We start from the raw sequence: 17,356 nt of genomic DNA on the forward strand, positions 1-17,356 counted from the left end.
TATATATACCTAATGTAGGCATGTGGCTTTGAAAATGTTGGCCTTTTGAATAGAGGCAAGAGAATAGTTTAATCACAACTGGCTCTGCATGCCGACTATTTAATTTTGGGCTGTCTTATAACCATCAGCCCTACTTCCTTTCAGACCCACACATATTAGGTGGGGAGAGTGGAACCCTTGGGTCTGCAATGAGTGGACAGAGACAAATACTGGGGTGGGAATCCATGGGCTTGCAGTGCCCGTGGTTCTGCTGCTAGAGCTCTTTTTGCTCTGTTATTAAGGAGTTTGCTGCTGCCCCTTGTGGCAGGTTGCTCAGCCCTAATGAAAACCCAGCTCCTCGGGAATGCTGGGAATGTTGAGTCAGGGACTAGCAAACCAAAGAGCCAGGCTCGCAGTTTACTGAGAGAGACTCGCTGAGGGACAGAAAGACGAGGGATAGAAATACACAAACCTTTCCTGACTGCAGCAGACTCCCTCTCTCCCTTGCCTCTTAAATGTTCGCCTGTTCCAGCTCTCCACGCTGCCTCTTTCCTCAGTGTAATCAGCTGTCAGCTAGACTTGATGTTGTAAAATCCATGTGAGGAGGAAAGACAGATGCAATGATTTGAAAGGTGAGAAGCTTAAGCAAGAATATGGCCATAATAGATGTGTGTATTAATTTTGATTAACAAAATTGTTATATATTGCTATCTAAAATTATGTAGTGGCTGAAAATTAAGAAAAAAATGGCAAAAAAGGTTTTTTTCCCCATCCCTTTAATATATTGCAATAAATGTGACCAAGTGCACATCTTATTCTAGTAGCAATGAGTGCCTCTCCCTACAGAATCATCTATATACCTTTCTTGCAATTTCTCCTAAAATCAGCCATATAATTGTCATTTTTGTGAACAGTTTACAAATATTATTATTACTGTATTAAAGTCTAGCATGGACTTGATGAGAATTTTAAATTCCTAGCTTTGTAGCTCATATAATTTGTAAAGCTTGGTGTTTTCTTTTTAAAGACAAACAGTGTCAGAGAAAAACCTGATTTATTTTTTCTTTTTGTGGCTGGGAAAGGGAAATCAGAGTCAGACTAACAGGATATTATTTTGCAGTTATATAATGAATGAATACTTAGTGGGGTTGCACGTTTACAATGCTGTGTGGGTTTAAGGATCATTTTAGGTGGCTCAAGATTATGATGCAGATGATAAAGCCCAGGAATAGATTTATCATACATACAAACAATTTTTTTTCTTAAAGAGCTGGAGTAATGCAAGTGGGAGAAGGGTGGTGTCTGTTTTATTAGTGTGTGATTGATTTTTTAGGCGGCTACCTGCTAAGGCTTGTGATGGATGGAAGGGAATCTACTCCCTTAGCGGCGAACTGATATTTCCCTTTTGATGGACAATCCAACAGGCCACTTGCACTGGCAGAAACTGGCTCGTTGCAATGAGCACGGCCACTACGTGTAGCCAAGAGGAGGGCAAATCTCACTTGTCAGGGATAGTTTCCTGCTCTGGCTTTTTAAATCAAGGGTATCACTTAACCATTTGTTATTTTTCCAATCAGTTGCGGGCCCGGTCCCCGTCCCCCCTCTCCCCGTTCAGTGCCCCTTTCCCACTGCTCCACCGAAAGGGGGAGGAAGCCTTCTGTAGCCTCCTTTTCCCCCCACAGGCGGGCAGCGTTCTCCCCCTAAGTGGCTTCTGCGGTGCTCCTTCATTTCCCTAGGGCGCGCGGGGTGTAGAAAGAGAGACTCAGCACCTGCCTCCGCCCCCTTTCCATGCCACCCCGCGGGAAGGGAGGACGTGCTACGCGCCAGCTCCCCCGCCCTGCCATCACAGGGACATAGACAACTCCTCTAATGCTTTCCTGAGCCACTCTCCGCCCCCCGCCCCCCCACCGCCCGGGGCGATGAGGGAGAGACACCCACCGTAACCCTAGGCTCCCTTTCAACCCTCAGTGCACCGAGAGGCCCCCAGGCTCCCCTCGCGTGCCCGGGTGAAGCGCCCCACCAGCCCCCAGGACTCTTGCAGCTTCCACCACCCCCCTTGCATGGCACGTGTGTGAACGGACCCCAGAGGCCGGGGAGGTGCTTTTTCTCCCCCGAGCCTGCTCCAGGAGTGAGAAGTCTGCAGCTCCTCGCGTTGCACAGGAGGAGCGGGAAATTTTCTCCTGCTTCTATGGAGGCAAGAAGTTCCCACCGGCCTCCCCTCCCTCACCGCTCCAAGGGCGAGTGTCCCTCCGCCTCACAGCGCCGCCCGCTGGTTCCCGGATAGCTAGGGAGGAAATGGGCTCAGTTCGGCTCCCTTTCCTGCCCGCTGGGGGAAGGAGGAGAGACACCGCCCCATGAACGGGAGAGGTGGCTTCCCATCTCCCTTAGCTGCCCCCGAGCAGGAGAGGAAAGAGTGCCCCCCATCTCTTCCTCTGCTAAGGAGCGGGGTGGACGAAAGGCTCACCACTGCTCCCCTCACTGTCGTCTCCCTGGGAAGAGGAAAAGAGATTCCCCTCTTCAGTGGGGTGTGTTAGTGAGACATTTCTCTCCCCTAGTGCTTCTCGTTGCTCTGGCAGAGGGGAAAACTCCTTCCCAGGCTCCTCTCACTGCTGTGGTAGTAAGGGAAGGACTTGCCCCACCTCCCCTCACTGCCCCATGGATGAGTGAGGAAAAACATATGTTCTGGCATAGGTCCCCTGAAGTGCCTCCTGGGGGAGAGGAGAGACTTCCCCTTTCCTTACTTCCCTGGAGGGGAGAGGAGACTCTCTGGAGGTCCTCTTATTGCCTTATGTGGTAGCAGTGAGGCAGACAGTCTCCCAGATCCTTTCACTGTTTTACGGTCTGGGGGTGGGAAGAGACTCACTCTAGCTCCACTGGCTGCCCAGTTGGTGCTGGAAGCAAGTCCGTGCTGCTCGGATGTTGATGTGGAGGCCCAATTCCCTGATTCCCCTATGCTGGTATAGGAAATTGACTCTCTCTAGGTCTTCTCACTGCCCTATGGAAGTAGAAGGGTTTAGAGGGACACCTCCAACATTTGTGTGTTTGGAGACCTTCTCTCAGTAGTTCTTCAACTGCCCTATGTGGGAGAAAAGGCTTTGCCCACCTAAACTATTCTACTGTTCCCATAACATAAGAATGGCCACACGGGGTAAGATCAATGATCCATCTAGCCCAGTATCTTGTCTTCTGACAGTGGCCAGTGCCAGATGTTTCAGAGGGAATTAACAGAACAGGACAATTGTTGAATCATCCATTCCCTGTTGTCCAGTCCCAGTTTCTGGCAATCAGTGGTTTGTTGACACCCAGGGCACAGGTTGCCCTGACCATCTTGGCTAATAGCCATTGATGGACTTATCCTCTATGAATTTATCTAATTCTTTTTTGAACCCAGTTATACTTTTGGCCTTCACAACATCCCTTGGCAACGAGTTCCAAAAGTTGACTGTGTGTTGTGTGAAGTACTTCCTTATGTTTGTTTTAAACCTGCTGCCTATTAGATTCACTGGGTTACAATGACCCCCTGGTTCTTGTGTTATGTGAAGAGGTAAATAATAATTCCTTATTCACTTTCTCCATACTGTTCATGATTTTATAGATGTCTATCCTATCCCTCCTTATTCGTCTCTGTTCTAAGATGAGCAGTCCCAGTCTTTTTAATCTCTCCTCACACGGAAACTGTTCCATGCCACTAATAACTTTTTGCCCTTCTCTGTATCTTTTCTAATTCTAATACCGTTTTTGAGATGGGATGACCAGAACTGCATGCATTATGCATTTTACTGGCTTATTATCTGTCCCTTTTCCTAATGGTTGGCTTTTTTGACTGCTGCTGCACGTTGAGCAGACAAGTTCAGAGAATTATCCACAATGACTCTAACATCTCTTTCTTGAGCAAATTTAGACCCCACCATTTTGTATATATAGTTGGAATTATGTTTTCTAGTGTGCATTACTTTGCACTTAGCAACATTGAATTTCATCTGCTGTTTTGTTACCCAATCACCCAGTTTAGTGAGATCCTCTTGTAACTCTTCACAGCCAGCTTTGGACTTCACTATCTTGAGTTATTTTGTACAGTTGACCCTTTTCTTGATCATTTATGAATATGGCCTGTGATTGGGATGGGATCTGAGTTACTACAGAAAATTCTTTCCTGGGTATCTGGCTGGTGAATCTTGCCCATATGCTCAGGGTTTAGCTGATCGCCATATCTGGGGTTGGGAAGGAATTTTCCTCCAGGGCAGATTGGAAGAGGCTCCGGAGGTTTTTCGCCTTCCTCTGTAGCATGGGGCACGGGTCACTTGCTGGAGGATTCTCTGCTCCTTGAAGGCTTTAAGCCACGATTTGAGGACTTCAATAGCTCAGACATAGGTGAGAGGTTTTTCGTAGGAGTGGGTGGGTGAGATTCTGTGGCCTGCGTTGTGTAGGAGGTCGGACTAGATGATCATAATGGTCCCTTCTGACCTTAATATCTATGAATCTATGTTGAACAGCACAGATCCCAGTACAGATCTTTGGGGGACCATGCTATTTACTGTCTCCATTCTGAAAACTGACCATTTATTCCTACCCTTCATTTCCTGTCTTTTAACCAGTCACTAATCCACAAGAGGATCTTCCCTCTTATCCCATGATTGCTTGGTTTGCTTAAAAGCCTTTGGTGAGGGACCTTGTCAAAGGCTTTCTGAAAGACCAAGTAAACCATATTGATTGGATTACCATTGTCCACATGCTTGTTGACTCCCTCCAAGAATTCTAATAGATTTAAAAGCAGTGTTGACTCTTCCCCCAACATATTGTGTTTATATATATATGATAATTCTGTTCATTACTATAGGTTCAACCAACTTGCCTGATACTGATGTTAGGCTGTAATTGTCAGGATCACTTCTGGAGCCTTTTAAAAATATCAGCATTACATTAGTTATCCTCCAGTCATCTGGTACAGAGGCTGATTTAACTGATAGGTTACATACCACAACTAGTAGTTCTGCAATTTCATATTTGAGTTCCTACAGAATTCTTGGGTGAATACCATCTGGTCCTGGTGACTTATTACTGTTTAATTTATCAATTTGTTCCACAACCTCATCTATGGACACCTCAATCTGGGACAGTTCCTCAGATTTGTCACCTAAAAAGAATGGTTTAGATGTGAGAATTTCCCTCACATTCTCTGCAGTGAAGACCAATGCAAAAAATTTGTTTAACTTCTCTGCAATGGTTCTGTCTTCTTTGAGTGCTCGTTTAGCACCTTGATCATCCAGTTGCTCCACTGATTGTTTGTTTGGCAGGCTTTCTGCTTTTGATGTACTTCACTTTTTCTTTTTTGCCGTTGATTTTTTTGTCTTTTGCTAGTTGTTCTTCAAATTATTTTTTGGCCTGCCTAATTATATTTTTACATTTTACTTGCCAGAATTTACTCCTGTCTGTCTTCTTTGGTAGGATTGGACTTCCAATTTTTAAAGGATGCTTTTTTGCTTCTGACCACTCTGTGGTTTAGTCATGGTGACATTTTTTAGTCCCCTTACTGTTTTGGTTTTTTTTGGGTGAGGAGTATACATATTTAGTTTGAACCTCTATTTATGTTTTCAAATACAGTAAAAGCTGCCAAGAGCAACCACTCATGGGAGTTAGCAAAAGTGGTTGCTTGTAAGAGGTGGTCTCTCTTCAAAGGTTTGAACACCAGAGAGTGGTGGTGTTCCAAGGCCTCTGCAAGCAGTCACTCATGTTAGGTGGTTTCTCTTCAGAGGTGGTCTCTAAGGCAGGTTTACTATAGTCGGCATGCAGCTTGCAGGCATTTCACTCTTGTGACTGTTCTTTTAATTTCTGTTTAAATAGCTTCCTCATTTTTATGTAGTTCCCCTTTTTGAAGTTAAATGCTTCTATGGTGGATTTCTTTGGTATTTCCCCTCCTCCTTAAAGAATGTAAAATGTAATTACATTATGATTGCTATTACTGAGTAGTTCTGCTCTTGGGCCGAATAGTGTTCTGCACTTAGGACTAAATCAAGAATTGCCTCTCCCCTTGTGGGTTCCAGGACTAGCTACTCCAAGAAACAGTGGTGTCTAGAAATTTTATCTCTGAATCCCATCCTGAGGCGACATTTACCCAGTCAATATGGGAATAGTTGGGAAATCCCTCTTTATTATTGGGTTTTCTGTTTTTGTAGCCTCTCTAATCTCCCTGAGCATTTCACAATCACTGTCACCACCTAATCAGATGATTGGTGGTATGTTCCTTCTGTTATACTCTTATTATTCAAGCATGGAATTTCTGTCCATAGAGATTCTATTGTAGTGTTTGATTTTTCATTTAAGATTGTTACTATGTTTGACTCTTTTTGCTTTTTCACAGATACTGCTACTCCCCCAAATGTGCAACCTACTCTGTTATTGCTATATATTTTGTACCCTGATATACCACCATTGATTACTATAGTTCCATCAAGTTTCTTTGATGCCTGTTATATCACTATCTTTATTTAATAATACCAGGCACTCAAGTTCACCCATCTTAGTATTTAGACTTTTAGCATTTGAAGACAACCCTTATAAAATTTGTCTATATTTAGTTGTCTGCTTTCATGTGATGTAATTGGATGGCATTATTTTTTGTTAGATTGTTTATCTTCAGTTCCAACCTGTACTTTTTCAGCTTCTATCCGCTCTTCTTTATTAGGATATAGAGCAGGGGTTCCCAAACTTGGTTCGCAGCTTGTTCAGGTAAGCGCCTGGCAGGTCACGAGACGCTTTGTTTATCTGAGCATCCGCAGGTATGGCTGCTCGCAGCTCCCAGTGGCCGGGAACGGTGAACTGTGGCCACTGGGAGCTGCGAGTGGCCATACCTGCGGACGCTCAGGTAAACAAAGCGTTTCGCTGCCTGCTAGGGGCTTACCTGAACAAGCTGCAAACCAAGTTTGGGGACCCCGATATAGAGTATCTCCTTTAATAAATCCTTCCCTAAGGGATGTTTCTGTCCAAACTGTGTGCTTTCGTGCACTTGTTGGCTTTCCCTCAGCCCTTTATTTAAAAAGTCCTCTACAATCTTTTTAATTTTACATGCCAGCAATCTGGTTCTATTTTGGTTTAGGTAGAGCCCATCTTTCCTGTATAGGTTGCTCCTTTCCCATAAGGTTCCTCAGTTCCTAATAAACCTAAATCCTTCCTCCCAACTCCACTGTCTCATCCACTTATTTAGATCCTACAATTCTGCCTTTCTAACTGGCCCTGCATGTGGAGCTGGAAGCATTTCAGAGGAGCATTCCCCCAAGGTGAAAAGGAGAAAGAGATCTAAGGCCACTAGGGCCTGTAAATGTCTTCTTCAGAGACAACTTCTCTCCCAGTATTTATAGTACTTCTATCCATCCTAACATGTTGTGGTTTTGATCTAACATAGACTGTGAGAGGCAGTCAGTAATTTTTTTTCACTTTAAAAATACCAGGTGCAACTTTGTAATATTCTTGCATGCATTTTTGTAGTGTTGAGGCTGATGTACTGTGTGCTCTTATGTATATCTTTTCCAGTCTTCGGGGTTCTTTAGTGTGTATCCTCAATGTAGTTTTTCAATATATATGATAGTCTTTTGGATGCTGTTTTGTGTATTTGGCAATGCTGAGTGTGGCTTACCAGATGCTTTGACTTTTAGTTTGCAATGTTAATGCTGGATTTTCATGATTTTTTACTTTTATTTTCTTCATAGTCCTTGAAGCAGGGCAAGTGTTACTTTAAAGTAGGTAACTTCATTTTGAGAATCACCGGTCAGCAGGGAAAACTTGGGAAAAGTAAAATACACCACATTCTTAGAAACTGCATCAAAAACCATGGGTAGAGTAGCTTTGGTTTCAGGCTTGCAAAATTAAAACCCAGTGATTGAGACTACAAAATTGAAAGCAAAACCATCACCCCTTTTTTGTCCCTCTCTAGTTTGTACTAGCAATGGTGATTCTTCTGGGCGATACTAAAAAGAAGAAATTGAAAATATAGATCAGCAGAAAAATCAATTAAAATTGTTCCAGAGCATTTTTGCCTTTAATTGGGTTCACTTTTTGTTTGAGTGTGTGTGTTAACGACTCTTTAAAAAATGATCCTTTTGAAGTAAAGTGGATTGGATTTATACTAGGCTATCACTGTGCATATCTAAGGTGTGAAGTAAATTGGTTTTTTTTCTGTTCTGCCTCGGAATGGTTGTAGGCTATATTTGGGGTCTAGGCAAGGCTATAAACGTAGATATCAAATGTGCATTTGTACAGAAAAATTTTGGGTATCCATCTCCATTCTACTAAATATTGGTTCCTGAGCTTCAACTCTCATGCTCTGTGTTATTATTTATACCAGACAACTGGTGCTTTTTATCTTTTGATAAATTCCAGTGTTAAGGACAGAGGTAAGAGCTTCAGAAGATATTTAGAATTAGTGTAACAGTTTGGGCTCTTTTCAGGGAAGTCTAGCAATTTACTTGGTTTATTTGCCTGTGATTTCTAATCCCTACTTCTTAAAGTAATAATTGGTTCTTTTCTTTTTCCATGAAGAATCTGGTCCAGCAAGGATCATGGTGATTCTGATAGCGCAAGTTAGGCCTCATCAACCATGGTATCCAGAATTTGGAGAGAGACTGGTGACTCCCTGTCTTTGTCTCTGGAGCCATCTCCTATCATGCATTCAATATATCTATAGAACCCCATTTATCTATGTCTGTTGATGTTGCTCTTGAAAAGGTTTTTCCACAGTGACAGTGTTTTTTGTGGCAGAGAATCGCTATGCTAATAAACTTGCATGGCAGCATACTACCACACATGAGAGATCTTTTGGACCTTATGTTGGTGAAAATGGCTTTAATTTCCTGTCCTTTTTCATCTAAAGATACCCAGTTTCTTTCCAGGGGAGTCTGGACAGTGGAGAAATATTGATTGTCTTAGGGTCCAGGCAGAAGTCTTTCATAGCATATAACCTGCCTTTAGTTCCAGTAGGACTTTTTATGGCAGTGAGTAAGGTACATCTGAGGATAAGAGCTTGGTTCCACAGTAGGGTTGTAAGCTGTCCTTGAATGCCTAGGTGGATTTGCCCTTCAGTTGCCTAGAGAAATTCCTTACTTCTGAAGTCATGTTCTGGAAATAAGGAACAGATGAATTTTCTGGGCTAACACAGACCATTCTCCAAGAAACCTACTTTTACAGTATAGCACTTATTTTAAGTGAGAATTTGGAACAACTACTCTCTGGCCAGCCTGTCTTCTTTCTTTAATGACCAAATTACCATTTTTTCAAGTGCCTTTCCATTTCTAATATGTCTATTTGCATATTTAAAAGTTTTAAACTGTTTGCATGTCATGCTAGCACATTTTATGGTACTGCTCTGACTACTCATGGCCCAATGCTGCAATAGAACTTAGTGGCTGGTGTTTGGAGAAATAAGTATCTTTAGCAAGTAAAATGACTGGAAAGATTGTGCTTTAGAGTTTAAAATAATTAAAAATTAAAAAAATATAAAAATGTAGGATGTAAGCATGAAAAGATAAAGGGAGGCAAAAGATCTGACAAGAGAGTAAGATAAATGGTAGCTTTACCTGTGAAAACTGCTAGTGTTATTGTCATTCAGATAATTGTGTGCAGGTGGGATAGGTGTTGCTGGAAAAGGGGAACTGGTAGGACAGGTTATTAGTTGCCAGTCTGGTTATCACTGTGAATGCATGACTTGTTTTAGAGGAAAGGAGAGAAGTAGAAGTACAGTGCTGCGACTCATGCAATAAGGGTATTATTAATAGGATGCAGAGCATTTTACCTCCAGGTAACTACTGGTAGTTCAGATCCAGTGCAGCTGATGCTGATGTAAGGTTAGTAAAATAGGATGAATTCTCAGTGGCTTATGTAACATACATTGATGGTCTCAGTCCAGTTGCAAATGAAGTTTACACAGTCCAACCTCACAAATGGAACCAATAACACACTTCTGATTCCCAGAGGCTATTAACTGAATTGACCCCGAGATTGTACTATCTCATTGCTGGAAATGGTCCCTTCATGTCAAACTTTGAGGGAGATTGCATTGCTGCTGCTCCTTTAGTCTTCAATGCTGTTAACCCAGCACCTTTCACAGGCAATAAAATTAATTTAAAAATTAATTTGCCATGAGATACATGACCAACGTAGTATTTCATTGTGTGTATATTATACACTGTATGAATCTTCTGTTTTCTAAAAAGACTTCCTAGGGTCTAAATTTTTCTGTGACCTCATGAACTATGTCTTTACAATTTTCTCCCATCTCTCCTCTCCCAAAAAGAAACATTACTTTTTTGAAATTCAGCTTCCTTGTCACATCATTCTTTGAATACTGAGGCAGGATTAGCAAAATAGTAGAACATGATAAAGCATAACTGCATTCAGTCTTGGTTCTTTTTCTGCTGCTACTACAGGAAGATACAGGTGCTCCTAAATGCTTCTTTTGGCCTCCTCCTTTGGAAGAAACAGTTTGCTGTGAAAGGCACATTTACTTTTGATTGCCAAATATTGGCAGGTATGCTGTACTGTGGCTTTTATACAGACATCTTTAAAAAAATCATTTGTAAATCTGCTCAGACAACTCTTTTTGCTAAGTAGAATAACACTGAAAACAGATGTTAGATGTTCATATTAGATGTCTACAATGATGGCTCACAATTTCTTATGAATTGGCATGGATAATACTCAAACATATTAGGCTCAACTTTTGTACTAAGGCAGGAAAGGACGGTGTAATATAGCAGAAAAGTACTATGAAATATTTAATAACCTCAGTTGTTTGGGAATTCAGTTCTGTCTCCTCAGAAAAATGGCAACTCTAGTAGCAGAGTGCCTTCTAACAGTATTTTAGGGAACTGGTTCTGTACTGACTCAGAGAGAAAGGACATAATCACCAAAAACATTTCCTACAGCACCTGCATATTCCTTGGAGGGCTACAATATAAGCCTGGATGCAGTCCAGCCCAGTTCATTTTGGGCACAATCCTGAGAAGTGATGTGCACCCTCATCTCATGCTGAAGATAGTGGAACTGAAGGGTGCTTCACATCTCACAGGATTGGGTTCCTTATGAATTTTGATGAAAACACAGCCTAAAATGTTATGGTGCAAGTCATAGTACGTGCACAGGCATACATATCCTTACTGGCTCAAATGGTTCGTCCACATAATTTTACTTTATATTTTATGACTTTATATTTTTTTAATTGAATTGGCCTCGTTAGTACTGACCCCCCCACTTGGTAAGGCAACTCCCATCTTTTCACGTGCTGTGTGTGTGTGTGTGTGTGTATACACACCAGGGATCAGCAACCTTTGGCTCACGGCCCTCATGGTAAGCCCTGTGGCTGGCCGGGTTGGTTTGTTTACCTGCCGTGTCCACAGGTTTGGCCGATTGCAGCTCCCACTGGCTGTGGTTCGTTGCTCCAGGCCAATGGGGGCTGTGGGAAGTGGCGGCCAGCACATCCCTGGGCTCGTGCCACTTCCCACAGCCCCCATTGGCCTGGGCCAGTGAACCGCGGCCAGTGGGAGCTGCGATCGGCCGAACCTGCGGATGCGGCAGGTAAACTGCCCGGCCTGCCAGGGGGCTTACCCTGGCGGGCCGCAAGCCAAAGGTTGCCGATCCCCAGTATATACTGCTTACTGTATTTTTCACTCCATGCATCTGATGAAGTGGGTTTTAGCCCATGAAAGCTTATGCCCAAATAAATTGGTTAGTCTCTAAGGTGCCACAAGGACTCCTCATTGTTTTTGCTGATACAGACTAACACGGCTAACACTCTGAAACCTAAAACCAGATGCTATTCTATTATTTCCTGAACAAAAATAATGTTCTTATTACTAAAAGGAAAAATTGATATATGGTTTTATCCTGCAAATAGTTGAGTTGTATAATTTTACTAACAGGAGTAGTCCTAAAGAATTCAGTGGAAACTACTCCTATGCATAAAGGTCTGGGCTGTTTGGTGTGTGTGTGTAAGTGCATAATTTTTAAAGGCACTTTAGGAGCCTATGAGATGAAAGGATCAAGTTTTAGATATTCATTTGTTTAATAACAATGTTAGTAATTGGATATAGAATTGTACACAAATTTGCTCAACTAGTTATAGATTTGCTTGAGTACTTTGTGTGTTTGTAGATATATATAATTTATTTATTTTAGGGAATTTTGAGGTAGTTTTATCATTGCGTTCAACTCCTATCTGTGAATTCTTTATATGAAAATAAATAGCTGATCTTTAGTAAACAGGTCACACTGTATGCTTAGTGAATTGACACTTTGTGCTTCAAAAAGTTATTTAATTTATAATTATTGTGTGTATATATAGACAATCATAGATATTTGAAGTACTGTAGGCATGTTTTACATGCCTTCTGGTTACTATTCTACCAGTAGCTTCTACATTATGCAAATAATAAAATTTATTTTGGATTACTGAAACCTCCATCATGCAGTCCAAGTATGACTTTTACAATCATATCTTAATTTAATTTATAAGGAAAGAAATTATTTTCATATCATGACATGTTTATCACTTTTTGATTGAACTGGTTATCTGTATGAGTTCATTTTGTAGTTTGCAGAGCTGATGAATTATAATAGTGTTTTATGAAAATCATGCGTCACTTATTGGATATCAAAGGGAAAACAAATATAGAGAGTGATCCTCCATAATGAGTTGATATTGTGTTAAATGAGCCTGTTGCGTGAAACAGTATAAATGGCTCTTCTGTCTGTTCCACTTTTAAAAATCAAACATGGCCTTATCTACATCACAAATTTCTGCAAAGTCTAAAATATAATAGCTGCTGTACCCAGGGTCTTTAACCCCCTAAATTTTGTATGGGTCTTTTTCCTTATCCATATTCTTACAACATAGTATAGAAACTAATATGAGTGATTAAAGGAAATCCTCCTAAAATGTTCAAATTTATAAACAACTTAATTTCTTCTACTAATGGGCTTCCTTTATCTAAAGGGCCTGAATGGAAGAATATACACAAATATATTCCCTATGAGAAAATAGGTATATATAAAAATCAAGCCTTAATATAATAGCCTTTATTTATAAATAAGATTTAAGCCTTAATCTTGCAATTGGATCTAATAATGAAGGGGTCTGAACTAACAAATCCAATTGCAGGACCAGAGTCTTAATTTGTTTGTCAAGACTCTCAGCTCTTTATGCACTTAATACACATTCTCTCTGTTTTGGTGAGATGCTGAATTAGTTGTACCATGCTGCATGTATGAATCGTACCGGACTGTTTAAAATAAAGTTGGACACTCAAATGCAAATTATAGTCTCCAACTGGGGCAAAATAGTGTGAATATTTAAACTGTACTATAAGCATAATACTTCCAGTTTGTCTTATCCATTTTTGTTTTCTATTTTTTTTAATCTTTCTCATTTTAGGCCATTCCGCTACCATTCTAACAGTATGTAAACTGGACACTTTCCTTCCTGCTGAAAGTCTGGCCTAATATGATGAATCATTGATTTATAATATATATTATATTTGCAGTTACATACTGTTTCCATAAATGGTAGCTTTCTTTCATATATCTGGAACCCCCTCCATACTCCACTTGATTTTAAAGATGATCTGCAAAAGAATTTTTAAAAATTGGGCTTGTGCCATTTTTTCTTCTTTATGACTTAAAAACAAGGCCTGGAAGATTGTTAGAAAAGTGCTTTTTTAAAATGCATTAAAACTAGAAATATCAGGAATCGGAAGATTGGTCTTCCCTAAGTTTGCTGGTGGACCTCCTCCAATCATATTTTTTGCAAGCTCTAACACCTTAATTGAAAGAGGAAATGTTGCTGAATCTTTAATCAAGACATTCTTTATTTTAAAATTTTAATTAATAACTGAAGTTAAATAGGTGTTAACAAAAAATCCCCACATTGTATGCTACCCATTGTGCATATTTTTCATGTTATGATAAATTATGTTTTCCCAATATTAATTAAAACAATTCTGTCCCCAGAGAGAGATCCTAAATATCACCATGTACAAATGTCAAACTGTTTAGTCTGTAGTCTTTAAGCTCGAAAGACCCAAAAATCATGATGTAAAATATGAACTTTTTAAAGATCCATTTTTAATTGATTAGCACTCGTAAATTTACAGACTTACTTAAAAATTATCGGTGTGTTCAGTCTTTACTCAGAGATTGTGCTGTAAATTTGGGGAAGATGAATTGTATTTTTCATACAATACAAAGAGGATGAATCCTGGCTTAAATGCAAAGTTGAACCCAACCCTAACTAGGATGTAACTACAGTCTCCCATAATTACATATTTTTAAGCAAGTTTAAAAAAAACCCTCTAGATCGCAATCTCTCATCTTTGGGGAAGTTCAAAGTCTCATCCAAACACTGTAAATTCTAGTAAAACACCCATCATTCTAGATGAAGACTACGGGTCAGATCTTCTGCTGGCATAAATTTGCATACTTGCATTGGCTTCAATGAGCAAAACTCATTTAAACCAGCTAAAGATCTGACTCTGTAACTATCATACATTATAACCTCTGTCCATTTTATATGCTGACAAGGTTGGGTGGTGGAGAGGCATACCTGAGAAGGTATGTGTGTCAAAAAGTGGCCACCTTTACTCTCCTTTTATTTTGGGCTGAATCCCACCCCTACAAATTTGCAACCCTCTGGCACAATTTAAATCTGCCTGGTGGCAGTCTTAAATTGTGCTGGCTGTAGTCCAAATCTTCTAGCTGCTGAATAAGGTACCTTTCAGGCAGCTTCTTGCTGGTGGACCAGAACAAATCTGCCCCTAACATAAATGAGGATCTGCTCCATCATGTTAATGGTTGCTTTAGGCTGCTTTTACAAACAAAAGTTGTAATGAATATTTTCCTTAATGTTTTTATGTGTGGGGAAGGTGTGTCTGAAAGACTGCTTTGATTCTGTATATGTGAATTAATTGGGTAAACCAAGAATTTACGATTTTTTAAAAACTAAGGTTAATTTCAGTCTGTAATGGTAAATACATCAACTTGAAAATTGGAAGGGTTACAATAATGGCTATTTTGTTATATGTCATCTTAAATCTGGAACTTGAATTGTGATGAGGGAAAACTCAGATTTTATAGTAAAAACCGGGTCTTCATGATTGCTGCAGTAACAGTTTTTTTTCTGTTTTAGTTTTCAGCTGAAAAACTGAGCATTTTATTTAATGAAATGTCAAAATTAAAATAGTACAGCACTTGCCAACCTAGTCAACTCCCTTGGAGACAATACTACTACATAGAAAATGTGGGTTAGGAAGAACTAACTTCTGTGTAGAAAGCTTCAGAGAAGTGAAATTTGTTTCTTCTTGATGGAAATAGAATTATTTAAAAGTACCTCCTAGCATTTGCAGGAGCATTCGGTAAACATATCAAAATCAATATAGGGTGGGGGAATTAAAACAATGAAAAACTATTGATTTAGCTCAAAGGAAGGCTGAAGACATACTAAGACTGAAATTAATCTTCTGAATTCTTACTTGAGGGTGAGGGGTAAGCTTCCTTAATCTCTAGGCAGTGGTGGGCAATCTGCAGCCCATAGGCCAATCTGCTGGCAGGCTGCGAGGCAGTTTGTTTACATTGACTGTCTGCAGGCATGGCTGCCTGCAGCTCCCAGTGGCTGTGGTTCGCTGTTCCCTGCCAGTGGGAGCTGTGGGAAGTGGCGCGAGCCACAGGGATGTGCTGGCTGCTGCTTCCCGCAGCTCCCATTGTCTGGGAGCGATGAACTGGGAGCTGCGGGCAGACGGGCATTTACTGGTCAATGTAAACAGTCTCGCGGCCCACCAGCGGATTACCCTGAATGGCCGCAGGTTGCCAGTCACTGCCCGAGGGTCACCTGCCGCCTGCTGAAAGGACCTGCATGGCCCAAGAAGATCCAAAGAGGCACACTTGAAATGAATTTCTACACCAAGAATGATTAAAGGATTAGAAAACATACCTTATAGTGATATACTCAAGGAGCTAAAACTATTTAGTTTAACAAAGAAAAGGCTGAGTGGTGACTTGATTACAGTCTGAGCCCTGACATGGGGAACATATATTTAATAATGGGCTCTTCAGTCTAGCAGAGAAAGGTGTAACATGATCAAATGAGTAGAAGTTGAAGCTAGACAAATTCAGACTGGAATTAAGTTACTTATATATATATTTCATGGTGAGAGTAATTAATCATTGGAATACTTTACCAAGCGTCATGATGTATTCTCCATCTCTAACAAATTTTAAATCTAGATTGGATCTTTTTCTAAAAGATATGCTCTAGGAATTATTTTGGTTTAGTTCTGGGGCCTGTGCTGTACAGGAGATCAGACAGGATGATCACAATGGTCCCTTCTGGCTGTAAAATCTATGAAAGTTTTAAAGTTGTGTGTGTTTGTTTGTTTTGGTGAATTTCTGTTTGTTTTTTGTTTTTGTTTTTACATTAAAAGCAGACAGGACCTGTATTTTTAAAAGTTCCTGGTGACTAAAGAATTAGTGAAATGATGACATGACAAGAGCCCAGAAGTGTGAGAATTGAGCAACTGAGAGGGGAAAGGACTTCTAACCTAACTCTTAGAACTTTGCTTTTTGTTAGCACTTAGTTAAATTCAATTACCAACATTTTCGATAAAGGATTTTATTATTAAACATCCTTGGCTCTTTCAGTTAAGGAGCAAGAAATCAAAATAAATATGCATGGAGACATCCAACCTTCTTTGGAAGACAGTTTGCTTTGTAAAGTGTGTTTATTTTTGATTGCCAAGTATTGGTAGGTATGCTGTACTGTGCTGCTGGAATGTAGCCGAAAGAGGCTCCACGTGGCCCCTGCGCTCATCTGAATCCTGGGAGTTGGGGAATGCTGGCCTATCAGCACCCTCCTCCCCCAACTAGCCAATGGGTGACAGAGATTCCACTGGGAGGAGTTACCAATAGTCCTTTGGCAAGTGCCCTTACTACTGGGGACTGTCTCTTTTTTACCACTGGCGCCATCAATTTTCCCCACCCTTTGATGCGGGTGGGTGGCATTTATAAAGATATGCAATATGTTCTACAGGAAAAATTAGGGGAGATCAGGCTTGATAATTCTGCTATTCCTTAGGTCTGGTCTACACTAGAAAATTAGGTTGTCATAACTATGTTGCTCAGGGGCATAGGCACTGATTCCGTGGGCACTCTGGGGCTGGAGCACCCGTGGGGAAAAATTAGTGGGTGCTCTGCACCCACCAGCAGCCAAGCTCACCTCCTCCTCCCCCCACCCCGAGCGCCCCACGTCCCCGCTCCTCCACTTACCTCCCAGTGTTTCCTGCCTGGCCACGTTAGCAAGCTTCGGGGGTGGGTGGGAGAGGAGCGGGAATGTGGCGCGCTCAGG

General features: G+C 41.0%; 1 protein-coding gene across 1 annotated transcript in view; it reads left to right on the top strand.

Annotated features, from left to right (window-relative positions):
- Nucleotides 1–387: 387 nt before the first annotated feature.
- Nucleotides 388–17,356, top strand: part of ERC2 (ELKS/RAB6-interacting/CAST family member 2) — a 754,764-nt gene continuing 737,795 nt past the window's right edge. The window contains exon 1 of the mRNA XM_084633053.1: nucleotides 388–611. The gene's annotated coding sequence lies outside the window, so the exon portion shown is untranslated. The remainder of the gene's footprint in view (nucleotides 612–17,356) is intronic.

This window comes from Lepidochelys olivacea (genome assembly GCF_965140295.1).
Source record: "Lepidochelys olivacea isolate rLepOli2 genome assembly, chromosome: 7".
Taxonomy (NCBI): domain Eukaryota; kingdom Metazoa; phylum Chordata; order Testudines; family Cheloniidae; genus Lepidochelys; species Lepidochelys olivacea.